This window comes from Eretmochelys imbricata, chromosome 6 (assembly GCF_965152235.1).
Source record: "Eretmochelys imbricata isolate rEreImb1 chromosome 6, rEreImb1.hap1, whole genome shotgun sequence".
NCBI lineage: Eukaryota > Metazoa > Chordata > Testudines > Cheloniidae > Eretmochelys > Eretmochelys imbricata.
This window is the reverse complement of record NC_135577.1, coordinates 58,706,310-58,733,738: the sequence shown is the minus strand read 5'-3', so window position 1 is coordinate 58,733,738 and position 27,429 is coordinate 58,706,310. Positions and strand designations below refer to the sequence as shown.

Here is a 27,429-nt window from a genome sequence, read left to right as displayed (position 1 = left end):
TTTCCTCAGGAAGTCAGTGGTGTCTCGAAGGTAGCTGGGAGTGCTGGTAGCGTAGGGCCTGAGGAGGGAGTCTACATAGCCAGACAATCCTGCTGTCAGGGTGCCAATGCCTGAGATGATGGGGCGCCCAGGAGTTCCAGGTTTATGGATCTTGGGTAGTAGATAGAATATCCCAGGTCGGGGTTCCAGGGGTGTGTCTGTGCGGATTTGATCCTGTGCTTTTTCAGGAAGTTTCTTGAGCAAATGCTGTAGTTGCTTGTGGTAACTCTCAGTGGGATCAGAGGGTAATGGCTTGTAGAAACTCGTGTTGGAGAGCTGCCGAGCAGCCTCTTGTTCATATTCCGACCTATTCATGATGACAACAGCACCTCCTTTGTCAGCCTTTTTGATTATGATGTCAGAGTTGTTTCTGAGGCTGTGGATGGCATTGCGTTCCGCATGGCTGAGATTATGGGGCAAGTGATGCTGCTTTTCCACAATTTCAGCCCGTGCACGTCGGCGGAAGCACTCTATGTAGAAGTCCAGTCTGCTGTTTCGACCTTCAGGAGGAGTCCACCTAGAATCCTTCTTTCTGTAGTGTTGGTAGGGAGACCTCTGTGGATTAGTATGTTGTTCAGAGGTATTTTGGAAATATTCCTTGAGTCGGAGACGTCGAAAATAGGATTCTAGGTCACCACAGAACTGTATCATGTTCATGGGGGTGGAGGGGCAGAAGGAGAGGCCCCGAGATAGAACAGCTGCTTCTGCTGGGCTGAGAGTATAGTTGGATAGGTTAACAATATTGCTAGGTGGGTTGAGGGAACCATTGCTGTGGCCCCTTGTAGCATGTAGTAGTTTAGAAAGTTTAGTGTCCTTTTTCTTTTGTAGAGAAGCAAAGTGTGCCTTGTAAATGGCTTGTCTAGTTTTAGTAAAATCCAGCCACGAGGAAGTTTGTGTGGAAGGTTGGTTTTTTATGAGAGTATCCATTTTTGAGAGCTCATTCTTAATCTGTCCCTGTTTGCTGTAGAGGATGTTGATCAGGTGATTCCGCAGTTTCTTTGAGAGCGTGTGGCACAAGCTGTCAGCATAGTCTGTGTGGTATGTAGATTGTAATGGATTTTTTACCTTCAGTCCTTTTGGTACGATGTCCATCTGTTTGCATTTGGAAAGGAAGATGATGTCTGTCTGTATCTGTGCAAGTTTTTTCATGCAGTTGATAGATTTCCACTCCATACGGCTAAATGCAGTGCCTTGCATAATGACAGGTTTCAGAGTAACAGCCGTGTTAGTCTGTATTCGTAGAAAGAAAAGGAGTACTTGTGGCACCTTAGAGACTAACGAATTTATTTGAGCATGAGCTTTCGTGAGCTACAGCTCACTTCATCAGATGCATACCGTGGAAACTGCAGCAGACTCTATATATACACAGAGAATATGAAACAATACCTCCTCCCACCCCACTGTCCTGCTGGTAATAGCTTATCTAAAAGCCATTTCCAGCACAAATCCAGGTTTTCTCACCCTCCACCCCCCCACACAAATTCACTCTCCTGCTGGTGATAGCCCATCCAAAGTGACAACTCTTTACACAATGTGCATGATAATGAAGTTAGGCCATTTCCTGCACAAATCCAGGTTCTCTCACTCCCTCACCCCCCTCCAAAAACCCACCCCCATACACACACAAACTCACTCTCCTGCTGGTAATAGCTCATCCAAACTGGCCACTCTCCAAGTTTAAATCCAAGTTAAACCAGAACATCGGGGGGGGGGGGGGTAGGAAAAAACAAGAGGAAATAGGCTACCTTGCATAATGACTTAGCCACTCCCAGTCTCTATTTAAGCCTAAATTAATAGTATCCAATTTGCAAATGAATTCCAATTCAGCAGTTTCTCGCTGGAGTCTGGATTTGAAGTTTTTTTGTTTTAAGATAGCGACCTTCATGTCTGTGATTGCGTGACCAGAGAGATTGAAGTGTTCTCCGACTGGTTTATGAATGTTATAATTCTTGACATCTGATTTGTGTCCATTTATTCTTTTACGTAGAGACTGTCCAGTTTGACCAATGTACATGGCAGAGGGGCATTGCTGGCACATGATGGCATAAATCACATTGGTGGATGTGCAGGTGAACGAGCCTCTGATAGTGTGGCTGATGTTATTAGGCCCTGTGATGGTGTCCCCTGAATAGATATGTGGGCACAATTGGCAACGGGCTTTGTTGCAAGGATAAGTTCCTGGGTTAGTGGTTCTGTTGTGTGGTATGTGGTTGTTGGTGAGTATTTGCTTCAGGTTGCGGGGCTGTCTGTAGGCAAGGACTGGCCTGTCTCCCAAGATTTGTGAGAGTGTTGGGTCATCCTTTAGGATAGGTTGTAGATCCTTAATAATGCGTTGGAGGGGTTTTAGTTGGGGGCTGAAGGTGACGGCTAGTGGCGTTCTGTTATTTTCTTTGTTAGGCCTGTCCTGTAGTAGGTAACTTCTGGGAACTCTTCTGGCTCTATCAATCTGTTTCTTTACTTCCGCAGGTGGGTATTGTAGTTGTAAGAAAGCTTGACAGAGATCTTGTAGGTGTTTGTCTCTGTCTGAGGGGTTGGAGCAAATGCGGTTGTATCGCAGAGCTTGGCTGTAGACGATGGATCGTGTGGTGTGGTCAGGGTGAAAGCTGGAGGCATGCAGGTAGGAATAGCGGTCAGTAGGTTTCCGGTATAGGGTGGTGTTTATGTGACCATTGTTTATTAGCACTGTAGTGTCCAGGAAGTGTATCTCTTGTGTGGACTGGACCAGGCTGAGGTTGGTGGTGGGATGGAAATTGTTGAAATCATGGTGGAATTCCTCAAGGGCTTCTTTTCCATGGGTCCAGATGATGAAGATGTCATCAATATAGCGCAAGTAGAGTAGGGGCTTTAGGGGACGAGAGCTGAGGAAGCGTTGTTCTAAATCAGCCATAAAAATGTTGGCATACTGTGGGGCCATGCGGGTACCCATAGCAGTGCCGCTGATCTGAAGGTATACATTGTCCCCAAATGTGAAATAGTTATGGGTAAGGACAAAGTCACAAAGTTCAGCCACCAGGTTAGCCGTGACATTATCGGGGATAGTGTTCCTGACGGCTTGTAGTCCATCTTTGTGTGGAATGTTGGTGTAGAGGGCTTCTACATCCATAGTGGCCAGGATGGTGTTATCAGGAAGATCACCGATGGATTGAAGTTTCCTCAGGAAGTCAGTGGTGTCTCGAAGGTAGCTGGGAGTGCTGGTAGCGTAGGGTTAGGGATCTCAGACCAGCTGCTAGAGACAGCACCACAAAAACTATCACCAGAGCTAGCCCTCTATGGTTGTATTCTCAAGAGGCCAAGAACTGAATGGGGTCTGGAGAACCTGTCCCCCTTTCATCTTTCCAGGTTAGGTTTGAGTAGGGTGACCAGATAGCAAGTGTAAAAACTCGGGACAGGGGGTGGGGGTTAAAGTCGCTTTTTTAAGAAAAAGCCCTCAAAATCGGGACTGTCCCTATAAAAGCAGAAGCAATTGCGTTCTCTGCAGTTTTCTCCTTTCCCTTAACATTCTGTCAAATGTTCAATAATCCAGTGCATTTATTTTCTTTACTTTCATCTCCTTCAGGGCTGACATCCAGGCACTTACCAGATATATATAAACTTTTCACATTGCAAACAGACCCCTTTGTTAAGCAGTATTTTATGGGTCTTGTTTGCAGAGCCAGACAATGCTCTGACCTCTTGAATCACAGTTCTGTTAGAGAGATGGATTTCCATGCCTATCAAGGACAACTTGATAGCTCTGGAAAGAACCATGAAAAGGGGCACTGAAAACCAAAACGTTATTTATGCGTGAGAGGAATAAGATGAAGATTAAAGAACATTTTGAACTTTGAAATTAGTAATGAGTTTGCCATTTAGTTTGACAGACCTCAGGGTTGTAATTATTGATAAATAAAATGGTAGCATGGAAAACTCCTTCTTTCTCATTCCACATGCTATTTGCTTTCAATTCATACCCCTCCATCCCCAGAAAACTGAGAATGGTAAGATCATTTGAAAAACCATCATTGTCTTGTGAATTTATTATGTGTACCGTACGAAGCAACTTAATCTTCTGCTCATCACAGTGTCACCAACTCTCAGGATTTTGTCACAAGTCTTCCAATATTTGGCATATTTTAAAGCCCCAGCTTCTGGAGTCATGTAATTAAATGAGAATCTCAGCTTTCGGTTAGATAAAAAGTAAGATTCTAGCCACTGCAGTTGTGGAGAAAAGTTTGAAAATGTGATTTCTAGAGATTAAAAAATCAGAAGGCAAATTATTTTTTCAAAATCTCTTGATTTTGGGGGTCTGACTCATGATTTATTGATGCTTAGGGTTGACAATACTGACTCTCACTCCTGCTGAGGGACAGAACCCCAAACCATCAATGAAGGCCTCAAATGCAAATCTGCATTTCCAGCAAGTAGCTTTTTTTAATTAAATAATTTGACACCTCTGGCCTCAGCCTTCACTTGGGTCTCCCTTTTCCCATTCCACATGACTCTCCTTACCAGAAGCATAAGATTAATTCTTCCTCCAACCTTGCAATAGGGTAACGATAACAGAATATAAGCCTCACATGTAAGCAGCACTAATGTAGAACCAAGACGCTTGCATGTGTCAGCAGAGTACAGAGGAGAATTGTTCTGCAGTTGCATGGTTGTTTCACAACATATGGGTGTTATGATATGGAATAAAATAATCATTTAAATTCTCTGTGTCTGGCCTTTGTTATTTGATATTTTGAGTTTTTATTAAATCACAGCTTTACAACTACACAGCAAAATATTATGGCAAAATAAAAGCTAGAAGTCCAAGATTAACACATATGATATCTTGAAGTTATGTATTATTAGTATGAGTCGTATAAAATGTATTGATATAGTTTCAGTAGAGAGCTACATCATAAAAAAGAATCACAAATTACGTGAAAAGGTAAGTAAACAAAAAAAGGATACAGGGTACCTCTTGCCACACTATCAAAAGAACACACACACACTTTTCCATGTGGCTGACAATCTTCTAAAATACTATGAAACATTTATATCATTAAAAAAAAAAGATGTATTTTCAGTGAATGGTGAAAATCTTATCTTTCTAATATTTGGGCTGCAGCGCTGAGTAAGCCTGGAGTTTTCTTATAGCCAAATCCTTTAAGCTACTCTTAGAGTCCTGTAAATCTGAATGTCTACACACAACAGGAAGATCTCTGGTTTCCTTTCTTCTTTCCATCGCTACACTTTCAACAAGGTGCTCTGTATTGGTTGTAGATGGTAAATTTCAGTAGTCAGGATCCTCTTAATATGAAAGATGATGGCTAGCGGGAATGAAGATCATTACTTCAAGAAACAAACACAAACATTTGCTGTCTCTAAGGCTGTGCGAATACATACTCATTTATTTAGGATCCTTCAGGGCAATTTTGGGATCAGACTACTACTAACGAGGGCTGTCAAGCGATTAAAAAAATTAATTCCGATTTATCGTGCTGTTAAACAATAGAATACCATTTATTTTAAATATTTTTGGATGTTTACTACATTTCCAAATATATTAATTTCAATTACAACACAAAATACCAAGTATACAGTGCTCACTTTATATTTATTTTTGATTACAAATATTTGCACTGTAAAAAACGAAAAAAATATTTTTCAATTCACCTCATACAAATACTGTAGCGCAATCTATTTATCATGAAAGTTGAACTTACAAATGTAGAATTATGTACCAAAAATCTGCATTCAAAAATAAAACAATGTAAAACTTTAGAGCCTACAAGTACACTCAGTCCTACTTCTTGGTCAGCCAATTGCTAAGACAAACAAGATTGGTTACAATTTGCAAGAGATAATACTGCCTGCTTCTTGTTTACAATGTCACCTGAAAGTGAGAACAGGAGTTTGCACGGCACTGTTGTAGCTAGCGTTGCAAGATATTTACATGCCAGATGCACTAAAGATTCATATGTCCCTTTGTGCTTCAACCACCATTCCAGAGGACATGCATCCATGCTGATGATGGGTTCTGCTTGATAACGATCCAAAGCAACATGGAGAGACACATGTTCATTTTCATCAACTGAGTCAGATGCCACCAGCAGAAGGTTGATTTTCTTTTTTGGTGGTTTGGGTTCTGTAGTTTCTGCATCAGAGTGTTGCTCTTTTAAGACTTCTAAAAGCATGCTCCACACCTTGTCCCTCTCAGATTTTGGAAGGCACTTCAGATTCTTAAACTTTGGGTCGAGTGCTGTAGCTATTTTCAGAAATCTCACATTGGTACTTCATTTGCGTTTTGTCAAATCTGCTGTGAAAGTGTTCTTAAAACGAACAACATGCTGGGTCATTCTCCAAGACTGCTAATAACATGAAATATATGGCAGAATGCAGGTAAAACAGAGCTGGAGACATACAAGGAGACATACAATTTAATTGACGCATTATTTTTTTAATGAGCATCATCAGCATGGAAGCATGTGTTTTTGTTTTTTTGAGTTAATCGTGTGAGTTAACTGCGATTAATTAACAGCCCTACTAATAACCCAATTACTGGCCTCCTCCATTGCTTGTGCTCAAAAGTCTTTATAAACCTGGAGTCTCAAAGAGCTTCACGTTAATGCAGGATCCAGTTCATCATTGTCCTCCTCTTGGACCTTTTATCTCTTGTTCTGTTCCCCTCTTCTGCTCATCTAGCATGAGCCTTCTCTCTGACACTTCTCACAATGTTACCACTATTGGTGCAAGAGCCTTCTTTTCTGTAGCTCCTGCCATTTGGAAGCACCCTTCCAATGATCTTCCTCACTGACTATCAATTTTGAAATTTTAACAGAAAGTGTATTTTCAGTCTTGCTTACCTGTGTCTTAACATCTCTTTGCCATTCGTTATTCGTAAAAAAAAAAAAAAAAAAAAAAAAGGAAGCAGTGCAGTTTTGATGTATTTTGAAAGGGAGTCTTGTGCACCCCTTGCATTCAAATCAAACTCCCCTCATCATAAGTTCATGTTGGCTGGGACAGATCTTCACAGGAAAATCCCCTTCTGTGGGAAGAACGAACAGGGTAAGAGGGAGCCTTATGCCCTTATTTCACCTGCTCTCTCTTGCTGATCCAGCCCATCAACCCTTCTAAGTGTTCAGGCTCACAGAGCCTAAGAGTCCATTCTGCTAGGTGGTAAGGAGAATTTACCACTATGCCCAAGCAGCCCCAAGGACACATGTCAACAATCATGCCTTCGCGATTTTTTAAAAGACTTGTTTGAAGTTGCTTGTGACTGAACTCAGTGAGTGGCTGGAGGTTTTGGTTTACTCTAATAAGACTGCTAGCCAAACAGCATGGGATGACATGCAAAGTCATCAAGGAACTTTCAGGATTGGGGGTGGGGGAGGCAGAGATGGCCTATGGAAATTAGTTAGGGCACAACAGGAGGGAAAGACGCTCCCCTGGCATGCAGGTATTTAAATTGCTGTTGGTGCCCAGACTTACAAGACTCCACTAGGTCACTAGACAAATGTGTGTGGTGGTGACAGTTTTGCAGACAGGACCACACAAAGGATGGGCAAAGGGCTGCGTGGCCCCTGACATAAAGCTTACCTCTTTTCTTTTCTGGGCTAAAGCCTGGGAGGGCAATGTCTATTTATTTTAGATCTTTATTTAGGCTATTTTAACCTAGGGCTGGGTAACAGCCAGATTAGAGAGGGTAAAATCTTGTAGTTACTATTTTTGTTAAAATAAACTGTAAAACATCCTCAGAGGCTGTCTGTGTTTCCAGCGTTTGCTGCTAGACCATACGGTGCTGGCAGAGAGAGTTCTCTGATCCACTCCACTGGCCATCAGAGAGACTTCCCCTCCTCTATAGCTCTCTCCTGTTTTATACTCCTGACAGACTGGGGAAAAAGGTGTGAACCCTCATCACCATTCTAGTCATCTTGTGTGTTAGCACACAGACAATGTTATCTTTATTTCAACACCTTTGAATAAGCTCATTAGGCTGTTTCCTCTCTGGCACTGCATTCAGCTGTATCATAGGTTCAATAAAAAACAGCATTTCTAGATATGCAATCTTTCCCAGCCACCCCACCACATTTCTTTGATATAACAGAGAGACAAGGTGGGTGAGGTAATATCTTTTATTGGACCAACGTCTGTTGGTGAGAGAGACAGGCTTTTGAGCTTACACGGGGCTCTTCTTCAGGTCTGGGAAAGGTATTCAGATATAACACACAGTGTTTCAAAAGGAACTCTTGGAACCCCCCAGGAAGGTTTTGGGTAGACAACTTTTTCAGGATATTCCTTTAGGCCATCACTTTCCCCATCCTACCTCTTCCAGTCTATGGTCCTTCTGAATGTCTATTAGGCTCACCCTGTATCTGTTTTAAGTGCGAGGCCAAATGTAATGCTCGCCCTTTTAATAATATTTAAAGTTACTCTATTTTATTCCCATTTACATAAAACAAGATTATTCTTGGATGGTATGCAAATTGTATTAGTATACAATGGTATCATATTGTATTAGCGACTGTACTAGTGACAATGCTTACTAACACAGTCCATTAGACCAGCCTGGAGCACTGGGATTTCAAGATACTGAGAACAAAGCTGCCATTAAATATCTTTCTCAGTAAGGACACATGCACAGTAAATAAGACTTTTCCTCATGACTTCTTTGCTCCTGCAATAACTGCTCTTATTGAGAAATGTGGATCTGTTGCCTTCATCCATGAAAAGATTTATCAGCTTTGGCCTCCCATCAGTCTCCCCTCAAGGAGCAAGCTCACCAGTTCCTCTCCGCCTGGCTAAGCCATCCGTGCAACACTTTGATGAAGGAAAACAGATATACGCTCAAAAGCTTGTGAATCCTTTTCTAACCTCAAACTGCGCAGCAGTACAGCACACGGCTTGCAATGTGGCTAGGCAAAGGTACTCTATAAATAAAGATCTACTATTTAATTATACAAATGTGTAATGATTAGTCCTTTTAAGGCACCCATATTCTAATCTGAGTCTCTCCACACTACTGGAAGTTGTGACTGAACAGATAGAGTGCTCTGCTAATAAAAGAGAGTTAACATCATAGCTGAGCGTATGCCTACATTCACTTCCACGAGACACTACAGCATGCGTTCCTCAATTGCCTGATTCTTCAACACAATGCAACCCGTCTTATTAGTTCACGCCAACTACTCAGTTACAAACTGCCATCTCCAATTAGCATAGATCACAGTTCTGATCCCCAATTAAAGTTACAAAAAGGAAATTGAACAGTCACATTACAAAATGAATATTATATTTTGAAACTATAAATTGCATTCTAAAATCAAATACAACCCAAAATTCATATTCAATCTCCTAAGTAACCATAACTAGATACATATCTTCCCACCTCTGCAAATAAAATACATGAGCCCAAAATCAGAATTTATACTATGCTGAACGGATTGAAGAGTTTCGCTTCTACAGTGTAGGTCCCTTAGAAATACCTATAACAGAGAGGTGCTCTCGTCATGTCACAGTCCTCCAGATGGGTGCCAAGCCACCAGAAGGAGCACCACCTTAGCTCAAACACCACTGCAATGAAAATTCACTGGCCTCTTCTTGAGACAATCCTCAAAGCTAGAAAGGTTATGTGGTCTCCATTAAGGCCTTCACTCTTCAGCAGTACAGCTCCCACTATAAACTTACATCGGTTTCATGACCTCATTCAGGGGTATGAAAAAATCCACACCCGAGTGACGCAGTTATAACGACCTCATTCCCGGTGTAGACAGTGCTATGTGACGGGAGCTCTTCTTCTGTCAACATAGCTACCGCCTCTTGTGGAGGTGGATTAACTACTCCGACGAGAGAAGCTCTCCCTCTGGAGTAGAGCGTCTTCACGAAAGTGCTACAGCGGGGTAGCTCCATATATGATACCCCACTCCATTTATGATACATTTTACAGAAAAGTTGTTTTAGAAGTGCTTTAGAGTTTTGAATTATTTTTACTAGCGCTATTTCCATATTTCTCCACCTATGAAACCAGACCACCTTAGTACTCTGAATCCAACTGTGCATGCCTTGGAAGCAAAGGATAACAGTAACTACTATCTTTTAGAAACCTCTAATATTTCCTAAACCAGTTTTATACCTATAATATTAGTGTTTCAATAAAAGGTCCAATAACTTGGGACTTTCAAGGATTAGAAGCAAGTGTGCCCTATGCAATGGATAGCTGGGAGCATCCCTTTTCCAGTGGTATAAAACTACTTTTTGGAGCCCTTTTAATTCTAAGGAAGGAGGTGTTGCTGATTAAAAAAAATGTATTATGTAATACATGGCTGCTAGCTATGACCCAAATCCTTGTGCTTACACTGAGACCCACTGACTTCAGTGGGACTTGAGAAAAAGGAACTTGTATAAAAAAAATCTATAAACATCGTAAACCATTAGGTTAATGAAAGCAGTGTAAGTTCTCAAGAATGAAAAAATGTAGAAGATGCTATACCTGGTATTTAAGGTTGAACAAAAAATGCATTTGTATTTGACGAACAGTATATGATTCTGTAATTAAAGACTGTACCATAATACACATACACAAAAGGGAGGAATCAAAATTGTGCAAACAGCCTTAACAACATTCCCTGACTTTTGAGCATGCAACCATGCATACATAAATCTCTCAATCTTTATTATTTAGGTATATAGAATTTCCTGGGATGGTTGAAATTAAAAAAGAAGAAGAAATTTCATAAATAAGGAACTATTCAGCTTGACATCCTCAGAAAGTCTTGACACCCTACAAAGTCAGCAGTCAACAATCCCTCTCTTGCAGTCCTCAGGAACCAGGCACCTGTTATTGTATAAGAGGCTCAGTAGGGGAAGGAAAGGTTCCTGAGGATTTTCAATGGAAAACGCAAAAAAAGCCTTCTCAACAAGGGCCATCTCCATGACAAATTTCAGCTTTCTAGCTTTTTGGTACCACAGCTGTAAAAAATGAAGTTGCAGGCATTTTCTAAGAATATTTTATCCACTCCCTTTGTATTAAAAAATGTCTGAGCTGCTCTTGTTGGAACTTCCTAAAAATATTTACCCTAGGATTATTTCAGGCATCAAAATTGTAATATTCGTGAGTTCTTATGAAGAAGACTTAGACAAAGCTGAGGGAAATGATTATTTATCAGAAGTAAGACTAAACCATTTGTAACGTCTGACCACTTTCTGGGAGTCTCCGTAGCACTGCAGCTCCTTGTGCTCAGTCAGGCTAGATGGAGCGGACTCTCAAGCATGGCTCTCTTAAAGAAATGTCCTCACAACAAATGTGACAGTTTGAGCATCAAAAAGTTTGAGATATGAGTGACTGAGAAAAGGGTGTTCAAATGGAAACTCTTATGTAACTTTAAATAGGATACTCCCTTCTGGTAAAATGTGTGCACACATATATACATGGATTATAAATACGTAGGGTACATGTGACACAGAGGCAAAATGTGTATCACGTCTCCCTTTAATTGCTGTTCACTGAGAGTATAACAGCCTACTTCTGACACCAGCTAACGGAGTTGATCTGGCTCATGCAGTAGAGGACAATGCTTTCGTGTAAAGGCGTCGAACCTTGCAGACAACCCATATGTGCGCGTGGAGATCATTATACATATACGCAAGTGTAATATATAGACACACACACACAAATGCTAAAACTGCACAATCAACTATGCATTTAGACATCAAACATTGATATTATGAGCTTATTCCTAATTCATGTGTGATTCCCTCCTAGTCTTTGAAAAATGAACTTTGGCTTCACAGAGGAATCCTGACATCTGAAATTACAGTGTGGGCTGGAAGCAGGAGGACTGCTTCAAGATGACTGAAAAGTACTCATTTCATCTTCTATTGAAGTCTGAACAGAGACAAGATAATTATATGTGGGAATGCATCCTGTCCCGCAAGACAATGATTAGTAAAGGGGGTTATCAAAAAGAACACGACAGAAAGGTAGATTTTCAAATGGCTGCGCTGATGTTGCACGTGTAAAAAACCTACCATGTATCAATCCAAAGCAACAGCAAAAAACCAACACCTGTTCAAAAATGATTTCCCATTGATAAGACACTTGGTAATTAATTGATCTTTAAATATTCATGGTAAATAGGCCTAATGGCCTGTGATGGGATGTTAGATGGGGTGGGATCTGAGTTACCCAGGAAAGAATTTTCTGTAGTATCTGGCTGGTGACTCTTGCCCATATGCTCAGGGTTTAGCTGATCACCATATTTGGGGTCGGGAAGGAATTTTCCTCCAGGGCAGATTGGAAGAGGCCCTGGAGGTTTTTCGCCTTCCTCTGTAGCATGGGGCACGGGTCATTTGCTGGAGGATTCTCTGCTCCTTGAAGTCTTTAAACCACAATTTGAGGACTTCAGTAGCTCAGACATAGGTGAGAGGTTTTTCGCAGGAGTGGGTGGGTGAGATTCTGTGGCCTGCGTTGTGCAGGAGGTCGGACTAGATGATCATAATGGTCCCTTCTGACCTTAGTATCTATGAAGAGACTGTAAACATAAACGGCTACCACAAAGAGCGTCCTGAGTCAGCAAGGTTCAAACGGGGGTTAAAATGGTATGGTTGTTTCATGGAAACAAACTAAAATAATGATGCCCACTTCTATAGTCTGCTAGCTGAGGATCTCAAAACACTCCAGCACCATTAACAAGACTCACTCGTGCACCTCTAGAAATAGGCTATACAGGCTGAGAGTTACATACAGGGTATGCAGACTGAACATTTCATAAGCACATATGCCCTGGAAATACAGAGTTGACATAATCTCTGACTGGTTGTAAGGAAAGGATCAGATTCATCATAGTCACAAGTGCCCTTTGGCTGTTAAGGTGACCACAGCCCTAAAACTCCTGGCCAGGTAGCCACCTGTCCAGATAAGGAGCAATTTCTTTATGTCATTGTCAGTAGAACTAGGCCACAATGTTCAAAACTGGGTGCTTTCAGCAAGGCTCCTAACTTTATATTCCGTCACCTAATGTAAGTGACCTAATTTTCAGAAGTGCTTATCACTCAAAAACCCCACTGCCGCCAGTGGGAACTGCAGATGCTCAGCACTTCTGAAAAAAATCAGGCCACTTAACTATCAGTGAAGCAATACTGGCACAAACCTGGTGTAACAACATGGAGAGCCAGGCCACTATGTGGCCACTATATATTTCAATCAGATTTCAAACTCTTTCTTGATCAGTGACACAGTGGAATGCAATCAAAAGGGTACAGTGAAACAGGAGTACAGTTGGGTGTGTAAAATACATGCATGTTATAATTCAAAAATTGCATTATTGCTGTATAACAATGCTCATGCCAGTTAAAGACCCTTCTTTTTCTGTAGTAGCACATTAGTCATCCTCCACTGCCTAGCATAAAGAAGTGGCTGGACAAGCAGGAGTAGCTGGGAAAGGACTGACAGTGAAGGATACTGAAGGGATGTTAATGAGGCTATTTCTTTTGGCATGTTTCCTGTGTACGTGGTTTAACTCCAACTGCTTAGGAGGGAAGTTTTCTATCATTGTGTTGCATATAAAATCATGGGGTACCAAAATCTGTGCATGGCTGTTCTGCACTACTTTACCTAGTGGTGGTTTATGAGAGTCTGTCAGCTGCTCTGTGTGCAGTCCCCTTTTTGGTGTCCCAACTTTTCATTCAGCACAAATTACCCCAGTCTATCAACTTAACAGAAAATGAATCAGCCTTTAAGCTCCTGGGCTTGCAGTCCTCCTTTATCTCCCTATCAGTTCCCTAGAGGTGGCCTGGTGTGAGACTGTTGATCCTCCCTTATCCCAGACTCTTCTGGCTCTCTTCTTCTTTTTCTCATGTCTTAGGGCAAAGCAGACTCACTAGCTGAATCTATGGCAGCCAAGTGGTCTATGGCCACCGCCATGGATAATTCAAGAATTAAAGGTTTTCTACCTTTCCCAGAATTTTTTTAAGAATGGCAATACCTGCTTTTTTTTTTTTTTTTAATAGGGCCCCATTTTCTTGATGCTCTTACTAGGTGTTGCAGTGAAAATGTTGATAATTTAAGCCTCTAAGTTTTTCATATAAATACCCAATTTTGATGGTACACTCTTTGATCTCCCACAGATGATCAACTATTTCCTGGACCTTGCACATCCCACATAATCCATCTTTATGTTTATTAGAAACAGATTACTATTTAAGCCACAATGGCCAGCTAAAATTCTAAATAGAGCCAGTTCACTCTTGTTCTCAGGGCCCTAGAGTATTTCAGCATTTTCGACCCTTGAGCATATCTTTTCCCCTTTGTTTCTTTTGCCAATATTTCCTGCCATTCCTCTATTAACTCATTTTTAAATAGATTTTTAAACTCCAGTTTATTTAAAGGGATCTCTCAATCAAATTGCTCATGTTTGACAGCATTTTTTGCCACTTTATCTACCACCTCTACACACGCTGGGATCCATGCTATTACTACCATACCCAACTGTGTCAACTCTGTTGATAGCAGAAATTATATTCTTAATGAAATATTATTGCTATCTGAAGTGCCATTTCTGGTCGTCACTAGCCCTAATAAGGAATCAGAGAGGATGACCACAGCAGCTGGGTGCACATCTATGATCAAGTTTAATGCCAGAATTATCCCTATCAGTTCAGCCAGCAAAAAGGCTACCCAATTTGATATCCTTACAGCTTTCTTGATTCCAGGTGAAGGAATCCAGAATTATGTTCCCACTCTTCCTTTTCTTACACCTTTGGAGCCATCCGTATACAGTTGGCAGTAGCAACCCCTCTTATCAGAAACACATTGATTTGCTGTATCTTGCACCTTTAAAATTCCTTTTCCTCTTTTAATTTTCCTATACAATTCTATATCTACCTCAGGAGGTACAATTTTCCAGTTATAATGCATTTTCTCAAAGCTATAGGTTTTAACCTCTTTTAGGTCTTTCTTTTCACCAAGATCCTTTGTCCATGCTTTAACCCTACTTACATGAGGCAACCTGAGGTTTCACCCCATATGCTGACCACTTAATTCCCAGCATATATTAGCTTAGTGTTTCCAGTGACTTTAGCCCAAAAGGTTAAGTCTAAAAGTGTCATTTTTAAAGGAAATGGCATTTCATCCGCAGCTATCTGCAGTAACACAGCAGCGTTGTGATGAAGGCACTACATGCAATTTGCCACACCTGAGCTTGGATTGAGTCAAGCTTACTCAAATTCATTTTCAATGCCCAACTGAAAGCCAGGCACCTCTAGTCAATAACTGGTCTTATTAGCAATCCGTATAGCATTAACACTGCTTTCTTAGCCACACTCCAGGAAGTTCCAAAAATACTTTTAAGTAAGTTGATTCTGCCTTTACACTTATCTCCAATATTTTCAATATGATCCTTCCAAGTGAGCTTGCTATCAATTATCTCACCTAAAAATTTGAAGCTTTTTACTGTACTTATTTGCTATCGATATAGCTACATGCCTCTCTTCTCTCTCTGCTCTCCTTCGTTTATAGCTGAGCTTGGTTTTCCTTATTGTTCCCTGCTATTGGTGCATGTCTCCATGATTGGCAATTCCGTTGGCTGTGCTGAGCTGTGGTCAGTCTGGTTGCCTGTAAGTGGGGAAGGCTCTCTTCTGCCTGTGCTCTGTATCGGGTTTGGAAACCCCTTTACAGGGTCCATCGCTGGCAAGACAAAATTAGGTGGATACTTTTGGGACCATTCAAGCTTCAAGGCATAAATAGATTGCACAGAGGAGTCAGGAAGGAATTCCCTCTGCCATTCACTCCTCATCCCCACTTCCTGGATTGCTTTGCACAGTTCACTAGGGCTGGGGTTTTCAAAGGAATCTACACAGGTTAGTTGCCAAAATCCATTGAAAGTCAATGTGAGTTGGGCACCTCACTCCCTTAGGTTCCTTTGAACATCCAAGCCCAGGTATATCAGGTAGAAGAACAGATTCTGTTTTCTCTTAAAGCATTATGTAAATGTTGAACGAGAGTTAGGATGCTGGATTAGATGGACCTATGCTGATCCCATATACCTCATACGATATTATTATGGGGGCTAGCAGAATTATTAGGAACTAGGTACTTCCTCTTAGCAAGCATTCTCTTACCAAGCATCTTGCTGTAAGTGGCTGCCCACGCATGGGGCTGAGGTGGGGACAGCCAGCTCAGATGTGCCTACTTTTAAAATGCAATACAGGCACAATACAGTATTTGCTTTTTTGGAAGGGGGGTAGGGGTCTTTGCTGCTGTCAGATTGGTTACTTCCGGTTTCACCTGGTGTCTGGTAAACCAGTCAGTCCGTAACTCTGGTGTTCGTATCTTTGAGGTACTACTGTACTCAATGTTATCAGTAGGAAAATGTATTAATAAGCAAGAAGTAGTTCTGTAGGGGTGACGGAGGGCTATAAGAGTCAATGCAGGGGCTCCTGTGAGATCAGCTTAGATTTGTTTGATATCAGTATGTTAAAAACAAAAAATAGCCCTTGGTCTAGTGTAAGGGAAATTCCCTGTCTAGTAAATAGAGAGAAATGGGAGTCCCTAATCACAAAGCAAGCCCTGATGAACTCTCCTCACTAGTTTAAGAGAGCCTCATGCTGGAAATCCAGGGAGTGAAAGGTTTAGTAGAATGAAAACAATGAAAATGAAAGTCCAGAAACCTAGACTTCCTTTGAGTGTTCTGCAGTGGCTCCCACGTTGCAGCTTTGCCCCCTTGTTTCTTTATGAAGGTGTTTAATGAAGTGGAGAGCAGCTCAGATAAAGCAGCCTGATATCAACCAACAATGTATGCCATTTAGCATATATGAGTGGTGACAGTTACCCTGCCACTCAACAGTGCTTAGTCCAAAGTCTGCCTCCCACATGGTGTTCACTAAACCTAGATGTCTTGAGCTGGTCCCATCTGAAAACAGGTATTACTTCAGGGAGAAAGAGCACTGTCAGTGACCAAACCTGAGGAATGACGGATATTATTGGGCTTGAGGAGTTAGCTTCACCCTAATCTAACATCTTACACTTATCTTATCTTGGAAAGGTTTGCTTGTGGGTACATCCCCACAGATCCTAGATAAGAAATGTTCTGCCGTCACTATGTGCTGTGTAAACAGCCTAATTAGAGATTCTTATTGCCAGAGGCCATCTGCTTCACAGCTTAATATTTCTGCCAAGTCACTGGAAAGGAGAAATGTCCCAGTCTTCATAAAGAAACCTATTCCAGTTTTCCCGCGATGAAGCGTTAGACATCCATGTCAGCTCAGTGGGTCTCTCTAGGTAGCATCTGAGCTGGTCTCCTAATTAATCCACTCAGCAATATCATTAATCAAAAAAAGGTGTACTCAGTCCCGCTTATTACAAGACCCCTTTATGCCTTCACTTCCCTCACTAGATTTAATTAACACTCTGGTTGGTTGATTGAATGCTCTCCTTTTCTATCTTATAAAGACCACTGTTACTTTTGCTGCGATCATCTATAACAATTATGCTTCAAGCAACTAGGGCACATTCACTCACATTTCCCAAGACGGTAGCCAGAGAACGGAGAGCTCTCGAGATAGCGAGATTTCTCACTAAAGTTACTAGGGAAGCCAATTTGGAGAGAGACCCACAAAAGAGGTACTCTTAGTTGGCAAGTCTGTCCTGCTTGAAATTTAAAGATAGTTTCCCATAAAGTCTCTCTTTTAAAGCATCATTATCACAGAATAATTTATGATCAGTTTCAGAAACAGCCTCTTGCAAGTTTATAAAAAGAACATTGTAGCAAGAAATGTCAATTAAAACCACATTAAAACTGATGTATTTAGTCTTCACTGCCACACAAGACAGCCAGGTCCCAGTCCTAAACTATAAGAGACACAGAGACAGCCTGTGCAGCAGCAGAGATGGAGTGCCTTTGGAGCATCCCATGAGGCTGTGCTAGGAGAAGCACTGCTAGATTCCCTGGGGAATCCCATCTAGCTCTTCTTGGTTGAAGAAAGGTCACCATGATGTGAGTCATTAAAAGAAAAAAAAATTGAATTGTCTAGAGTACCCCAAAAAAGCTAGAGAGATCTCCCCCAGCTACTGTGCGTTGCACATTTCCTACAATCACATTTAAGACTGAAAGTGTCACATGGGAATTCCTTTGGTTTGATATAATTGTGTCATCCATATTTAAAGCTTGTGATTGGAAACCTCTCTCTGCCTGTGCCCAGGAGATGCACTAATGGCTACATACATTCTCTTTTGATTCTTATAAATGCAAAAAACCCAAACAAAAAAACCCCACCAACCCAACCCACCCCTAAATATGCTAATTCAGACATTATTTTAAGTAAATTAAAGCAAGCCAAGGTTGAGATTTTGGATTGGACAAACCAATTGCACCTCTCCTCATTGTGTCTGAGTACAGCAAGAATCTCAGTACAGACAGATGTTGTACATCATGGGTTATTTGTACTAGGATTTATCTTCAGGCGCATTTTCTCATCATAGCAGGAAAGTAAAGAAGGGGGTAAATGCTGAAGACCCATTAACAAGAGCAGGGCTGTTCCTAGAATGATCAAACTCAGGTTTAACAATAGCACGGTCTTTTTCATCTTACAAGGAAGGAACAGGAGGGGCCTGATATGGCTTATAAGCTTTTAGTATAATTGACAAGAAAAAAAACCCTCATTAATAGTATCCCTATATCTGAAAGAATTAATGGTACTAATGACTTTACAGCATCACCCAAATGTAATGTACTTGGGATCTCTAATTGCTCTGATGTTTCTCTTTGCACCACTTCTGCAGAAGAATCGGGGATATTAAGACTACTTTCACACAATGGATGAAAAGGACACAAATGATATAAGCTGTAAGCTTTAAAAGCTCTGTAGCCTTAGGAAGAAAAAGTGAGGTCATTATGTTCCAGTATTCTTCTCAGCTGCCCTCAGTGGGTATCAGTCATCATTACAGCACTGTGAATCTTAATGGGCTCCAACAGTTTAATAATGATTGCAACACCCTTTCTAATGAGGTTGGTGCTGCCCTCTGATGTGCATATTCATAAAGCAGGTTTGGTAATGGGCCCTCTCTTGATTAGCAGGCTGTGGTTCTGCACCAAGACAGAGACATCTTTTGATGCCAAATAAAATAAATAAATAAATAAATAAAAATTAAATCCTTGTTTCAAGCAGAGTAAATGAATTTGACTTTAGGTGCTCAAGAGAGGAAAAACTTCCAATTAGACATGCAAGCTATCATGGTGTGCAGTGTTCTTTCAAAGCATGGCTCCAGGGACACAGAATCCTAATAAACCTTCCCCCAATCACCTTTTAGATAAATGTTAAGGATTAAAATTAAATGTAATTCAAGTTCGCCAATCTGAGGTGGTTTTCATGGATCGCTTTTGATTTCCCCCAGTTTTCCTTTGCTTATTCCCAACTTCGCAGGTTTTTCGCAGGGAGTGGGTGGGTGAGATTCTGTGGCCTGCATTGTGCAGGAGGTCGGACTAGATGATCATAATGGTCCCTTCTGACCTTAGTATCTACGAAACTCCCTCTTCCCTCCTTTCCCGTCAGCCTGATGTCTTCTGGCAGGGATAGCCAAAAAGCAAGTTGTTGCCTGGAATACCAATCCCCAACTAAAATTAGTGGATGGTTTGACACTGTCCCCCATCCCCATCCTCCATGTCTCAGCTGCATCTGCTTTTCAACCTAGGTAATTTTGTGGCCCTCTTCACCACAGAATCTGAGCACCTCCCAAGTAACTAAAGACAACAAACAATTACAAAATAAACTGATTCTCTCCTTTCCCCACTTGTTGGGTGAGCAGAGTGCTCTCGAACCTCCTTTGAGGTCATTCAACCAATGACACTTCATGACTAGACCATAGGGGGCTCCCTAGAAGAGTAAATGGCACAACCTCTAAAATATTAGGGCTCAATCCACTGAAAGACTCCCATTGACTTCCGGGGGCATTGGATCCTTTCTGGTATGCACCTGGGACAAGGCCGATTCAAAAAGCTGAAATACAGAGGTTATTCTTACAGTCTCTTGCATGACAAAATGAGAGTCTTCTACTGACCTGCTCCTCTTCTAACTAGAAAGAGAGGGGTTGATTTGAGCGAAGCTCCCATTTGTGACTGGAAAGAAAGGAAACCAAACATTTTTTCCCTTTCAGTTCAGATGAGGTACTCTGTAAAAGTCGGAAAAAAACTAAGAAAAGTGGGTTTAGGGCAGATTCTTGTTCATGATAGCAACGGGACTAGCTGGGAGCTCACTAATAAGATACACTATTGTAATCCACTGTGAGAATCATGGCACAGAGCAGTCCAAAATAAGCAAGGGATTTGGTTAAATGTTAGGGAAAGAAAACTAGAGGCAGGAACGGGGATGATTCCACAAGTAGTGAATCTCTGCATCTCAGTTCTGAACCCAGTGCGGCTGCTTGGTAATTGTGTGTTTGTGAGCTTTTAAACCTCTCAAATGACCTCTTATTTCTAGGTCTCCTTTCAAACATAATTTCAAGTACTGCTAATGATCTGTAAGACAGGGACAAGAGTGCCAAAAACATAGAACAAACAGCATCTAAGAGGCAGATTTATTTATTTTTTTCCTTTCAGCCAGCCAGCATTAACTTGGGCAAGATTTCCATTCCCTCCCTGGCTCAGACCCTCAATGCGTGAAGAAATCTTTAACTCACTATTGAATTCAGCTCCCTGTCTCTTCCCAGCTTGCCCTCGGTAGCCCCCATAGCCCAACACCCTTTGGAGAGAGAGAGAAAATGCTGTTTATAGAGCTGCTGTTTTCTCCTCCTGGCCAGTGACATTTTAAAACCCCCAGCACGTAGGTGCTCAACTGCAAGAGCGGCTCAGTATCTCAGTGAGCAGATGCTGTGTCTCTGACAGGTTTCTCCTGCTACAGACCTGTGACTGGCCTCTGCAGCTCTGTTTCAAGCCCAGAGACCACTAGGGACCTGCAAGCAGATGGCTTATCTCAAAGTCTAATTATCAATGCTGACTGAAGACTGCAGCCAGGATCAGCACCAAAACAGGAGTTCGCTGAGTTACTGTTTAAGGGAAATAGGAACAAAGGAGGGATGGGAGATGTTTCTGCCAGGGCCCCAGCACAGCATGAAGAGGAGTTGGGGGAAGGATGGATTAAACTCTGAACAGGGATTCTTAGTTGATTTCTTGCTTGATGGGGATAATAACTCAAATATGTTAAAAAATCCCTTTTATAAAAAGCAAAACAAACATTCATCCACTTTTTTTTTTTTTTAAAGGTCTGAGGAAAGATGGTGCATCAGGAATCAACAGTACTTCCCTTCTCTTTGTCTGCAGTAAAGGCTTCAGATGCTCCCTGCACCAAGAGCTGCACAGACCATATTTTAGCCAAACTGATAGCTCAGAACAGCTTTTGTTTATGCTGTGCCTCTTTTCAGGAAAAAAATAATCCCACAACAAACAAGCCAGCCATCCAATTTTATCTTCACCTTTATTACAATCTAAACTCATAGGGGAGTTTCTTATGAAAGTTAGGGTTTAGCGATACTGACCCAAGCCCCTGCTCCAACCCCAGCAACTCTGTCAATGGACCTCAATCCTAGTTTTCTGCCCCATCTTGCTATTCTAAGACATGGACGTGTGCTGCTCCACCAACATATATCAGTGCTGATATGCACCACCACCTGCTCTTCCAGGCCTGAAAGGAAAGGTAGCAGATCTATGACCTTTGCTACCCTAGACACTGTCAAACCTATCCCCTTTCTCCTAAAAACTGTGGTGGTTTTATGATGTGTACAGGTACGGTATGGATCAGGCAGAGAACCCCACCAACTCATTTCACTTTTGCCTAAAACAGACTAGAGCTCCTGCTCCTACAGTGATGGACTCCAGTGTAAAACCCTTGGATAGATAGCTAGAACATGAGCCTTGAGAGATACGGTACATTATTGCACCTTTTAACCTCCTGGACAGTGGGGTGCTCAGAAATGTAATGTACATATTGTTTCTGCATCAACTACCTTTGTATATATTTAAATACTACAGACTGACTTCTCACGTAATTTATGCTGCAGTCAGCAAATTCTCAATGGCAATACAAGAAGTTATGATATAACTACTAGCTACAAAGGGGTGAAAACCACAAAAACTAGGAGTTGCACACACATTGTCCTGGCCTGTCCTAAGTAAAAGAGATAGAAACCACCATATTTAACTGAAAGAGTTAAGGAAAGAGAAGATTATGACATTCTTTGGTAGGGGGTATTCAAACAAAACTTTCTCCAACATAGCGAATTAACTATAGTACTAATCAAGAAGCTATAAAAAGGCCAGGTGTTGTTACAGGATGACCACGTGGCTGAGAGCATCTCAAGGCTTCTTTTAAGAGGACAGTATTCACGTCAGCATCATGAACTGTCATTTGTATGCATCGCTTTCCACAGGCCTGAAGCTACCAAACATTTGCTCCGCACTCAGTACGTCACTGATCCTGTCTCCCTCACTAATTCTTCATTTTTGTGCCCATGTGTGCAGAAAAGGCAGACACATGTCAGTTACAGGGCTTTGAATATTTGATTTCACAGGACCAGGGATTAGAGGTAGAAGAGAACTACACTAGGAGATCTCCAACTCCATTCTCCTGGCTAGGTTGAGACATAACTGGAATGTAGCACTGGGGGAACCAATAGATGGAGGCTGTTTATGGTACAGTTCTGTAAAACACATTATATGTAATAAAAAGGGACAGTAACAGCCTATATATTTCCTAACACATTGGGTTGCAGGTTTCACTGGATACAGCTGAGGAGGGATCCAACGGGTTAAGGATCCCATTCCTGTAGCTCATTCTAAGCTAAGCTATCTCCTGTATAACTTGAAGCAGTCTGAAGTGTAGTCTAAATTATGTTGGCTGGCTTTACTTCCCATGGGGCCATCTGCCAGGCAAGGATCAGCAAAGTGCAATACTGCCAAAAGGCTGAAGGAAGATAGAAAGGGCCTACACAGACACACTATCTGTGGGAGACTCTCTTACGCAGGGAGAAATCCCCAGCTGGGAAGTTGCAGCCATTTTCTGCTCCTTTCATGCCTTCCTGAGTAGCGCAAAGGGAGTAAACTTGGGCCAGGTACTGGATCTTTATTTTCACATAGTACATTAAGTAACATCACAGAAAAATACATTATGCTGTTAACATTCACATCTCTGGATTTCAGTTTTATGCTATAAGGTGTAATTAGTAACAAATGATTTGAAGTAAAAATGATTTGAAAAGTGTCTAAAGTATTTCTAATGAGCATATTACCATACTGTCAAATCACTGGTATTATCTTAAAGTTCACAGTATCCTTTTAATGATTCCATTACCCACCACAGTTGTACTGAAATAAAGCTACCATAACTATGGAAGTGTTGGATATTAAAAAGGAACATTAGTACATTGGAACGTTCCTCCAGCATCAGCACATTGGAATAATCAGAGAGAATCAGATCCAGGGTCCACCTAGTTCAGAATCCTATCTCCAGCGGCAGGCAGTACCAGATGCTTCAGAGTACGGTGCCAAAGAATGCATACTGGAATTAAGCTCCTCTCAGGGGAACTTACGTCCTAACTTGTGTTAGTATGTCCTGAAGCATGAGCTTTGACAGCTCTTAGCTAGATAGGATAAAAAATGTGTAATTCTGAATGTTCTTTTTAATTTTGTATGTTCTTTTTATGCATACAAGTATAGAACTTTTAAAAAAAAATTATTATTGTATCAAACTTACATGGGGACTACACTGCGCTCTTGAGATCTGGCTCTCTGCCCACCTCTGAAGGGCACTATTTTGGTGTTCATCAGCTCACCCAGGAGACTTTCAGGCATCGATAACAAACCTATCTTATACCATATTCAAGCTACATATAAAATACAAGGTAGTTCATAGGATTCACCCAATTTTTTTTTTTTGACAACATTGTTTGCACCTTCCATTTAAATCAATCCATTTCTCTGCTGGTATTCTTCCAAAGCCGCATAGGCATCTTAGGAAGGGAGATTGCACACCCTGGATGTCAAGTGCTGTTAATTACTAATTAGGCTAAACTAAGCAGTTCAGGAAATCAAACAGGCTATTTGTGGCCTTTGCAGACAAATCCAAAGGTAATGTCATCTCAGTTCAAAACCTGTCTACATAGATTAGGCTGTGTATCTAGCTCTAGCTAGTCTCTCTCACAGCCAGGGCACTTTATGGCTCACTCTTTTATGATGATAGCAGTTTCTATGGCAAGTATCCATAATGTGCCCTTGATAGGAAGAAGTTACTCACCTTGTGCAGCAACGATGGTTGTTCGAGTTGTGTCCCTATAGGTGCTCCAAGACCCGCCCTCCTCCACTCTACTTCGGAGTTCTACTAGTTGACTCTTGTGGTAGAGAAGGAACTGAGGAGGGATTGCCTGTGCATACTGGCTAGCCTCATAGCAGGCGGAGAGCAGCGCATGTGTGGGCTGCAAAGTTTTTCGATCAGCAACGCAGGGACACAGACATACCTACAGTGGAGCACCCACAGGGACACTACTCAAAGAAGAATCTACAGAACTCGTATATGGAGCTTAGCTCACCCTTTCACAAATGATGCTGCTTTTGGCAAAAATGCTTCAATCGCTATTCATCTAGCAGGGACCCCAGCCCACTTCATCGGGGAAGTCACTGTTAGCTTCTCTCTTACAATGGAGCTTCATGAAGGAAAGAAGGGGTTACCGACCTTGTGTGATACTGATCTCTGAATGTATTGCCTACACAGAGCTACATCTGACCTCTCTCCTCAGTCTTGTTTCATAGCTCAGTTACGAATAGCACTTCTGGAGATACAGGATCCTAGGGACTGTTGATAGAGGTGACTTATTTATACCTTTGGCCTAGGAAGAGAGGATCTGAGGGACACGTGTCTGCAGGCATCACTACTATTTTCAAAAGGTTTCAAGGCCACTTGGCTCCTACAGTAAAGGATCAGTCAGTTGTTCTTCCTTCTGATATGTACCTGCAACTTTAATTTCACCTCAAAGTTATTTATATGGGAGTTAACTAGTGGTCAGTCCAGTCCAGCCCAATTTTAACTGCCCCCAAAAGATGGGTGCCCAACACTTCCAATGGGAGACAGTTCCATAACTTCTCACTGTTAGGAAAGTTTTCCTGAAATTCAAGTTAACTATTCCCTTCTTTTACTGCAAGATTAGTGGACACTTCTCCTGCTGCCCTAACTCACACCTCAGTTTTCTCAGTCAAGATCCTTGCAGGAATATTTTCAAGCACCAATATTTTTTCTCCTCTTGATCTAATTTCTGGCTGTGATGAACCACCATCTGGAGGTTCAGTTCAGTTAAGTTAAGCCCCCCCCCCCCCAATTTTTGATGTTCATCTAAAGATTTTGCAAATCTCTGGGCGTGCAAAGTTGAGCATGAAATCTTGTGAAGACAGTCTCCCTTCCCAAGATTCCTAACAGCATTGCTGTAAAGGTGGATCACTAAGGGCATGGCTACACTTGCAGATGTAGAGCGCTGGGAGTTAAACCAGCCTTCGGAGACCGCAGCAGGGAAAATGCTGCCATGTGTTTACACTGTCAGATTCAAGCGCACTGGCATGGCCACATTAGCAGCTCTTGCAACGCCACAGAGAGCAGTGCATTGTGGTAGCTAACCCAGCGTTCAAGTGGCTGCAACGTGCTTTTCAAATGGGGGGTATGTGTGGAACGTGACAGGGAGTGTGTTGTGTGTACGTGGGGGGAGAGAGGGTTGTTTTTTTGGGGCGCGGAGAGTATGTCAGCATGCTGTCTTGTAAGTTAAGACAGCAGCAAACCCCCTCCCCCACCTGCCTCTCTCACACACTCACAGCAAGCAGCATTCCACAGTAATGAGTTGCTTTGTCCCGGAGCAGGTAAGCGTGCTGGCTGTCAGAAACGGAGCTTTGAAAGGGGATATTCACATTCCTACAGCAGAGTTCAAAATAGTGACAAGAGTGGCCACTTGAGTTCAGGGGATTATGGGACGTTTCCGGAGGCCAATCACAGCACAGTAATGCAACACGTCATCCACACTGACACCTGGGCGTTTCAGCCTGGGCACAGCAAGCGTTATGCTTCTCATGGAGGTGGATTACCAGGTGCGCTCCAGCTTCAGAGACCGGGCACTCTAAGTGTGTTGCCAGTGTGGACATGTTAGGAGTTAGGGTGCCTGGGGCTGCTTTAATGTGCTCTAACTTGCAAGTGTAGCCAAGCCCCAAGTTAATTACTGTAACTCCCTTCCAGACCACAGACTTGCCGATCATCCAGAATCTCCTGACACACAAACCTGGCTACAAGAAAAACTAAGATAAAAAGAAAAGATCTAAAAATATAGACAAACTCCCTGTCCCTCTCTGCAGACCTCAAACTGCTGCTCCTCAGGGGGTCAGACCTCTGGAACTATGCCTATTTCCAGCATCTTCGAGGTCTGGATTTTTGGTGAGAGTGATTTGACAAAACTATATTTCACAGAACATCCTTGGTTCACTCACACTGAGCCTCCTAGATAACAGTGCATCTGGACAAAGGCAGTACTGTACAATATAGCTCTGTGATGTAGAACAGGAAATTCTGTTCTACCTACATACAATGTTCATTTAAAACAAAAACACACATTCTGTTTTTGCAGTGAAGGAGCCAGATTCATCCATCTGGCCCCTTAATGCCTCTCCCCATCCTCTCTCTTTCCTTTAAAATATAAAAACTAAAATAATTTTAGAGATTTTTTCTGTTGATGTGAGGAGAAGATTATGGCCACATCTTTGTTGTTACCAAAAGAACTTCCCTAGATTTAGCCCATCACTTCTTTCCACCTTTGCTTTCTTGTGTCAGCAACAACCTTCCAGAGGAATGGGCACACCTTTAATTATGCAGCCAGAGGAAGCCAGAATATGGTCTCAGTCTAGAAAGAGGAAGAGATAATTGATGATTCACTTTCTCCCAATATGAAAAGTTATCCTTTAGGCAATAGAAAAGGATAGATAATGTACGGTAGAACTCCCTTGTGCTGAAAAGAAAAATACTGAGATATGTTGGTTTGATTAGAGTTAGATTCTTTCTTTAATTTTTTGTCTAGAATAAGAATTTTTGTTAAAAGCCTTTAATATATAACGTACATATAAAATACACACACACACTCTCTTCCCACCCCCCATCACAGCTACATCTTCCTCTCTACACATTATAGGAAGGCAAGCATTTCCATACTGCTTTAGGCTATCAATTGTTCTACCAGATCTGGTATCTTATTCCTAAGTAACAGCCAATATTTTGGTTCAGAGGAAGATGCAACTTTGTGCAGTGCTGTACATGTAAGAAACAATTCCTTCCTTTGTGGTTACTGTTTGCTGCTGTAAGAATGTGCCCCTGGCTCTTAAATACTTGGAGTGAAATCCTGGTCCCATTGAAATCAATGGAAGC

At 41.8% G+C, this 27,429-nt stretch overlaps 1 protein-coding gene across 2 annotated transcripts in view; it reads right to left on the bottom strand.

The window, feature by feature from the left end:
- Positions 1-27,429, bottom strand: part of LOC144265708 (transmembrane protein 263-B-like) — a 312,864-nt gene that overhangs the window by 139,724 nt on the left and 145,711 nt on the right. The window lies entirely within an intron of this gene.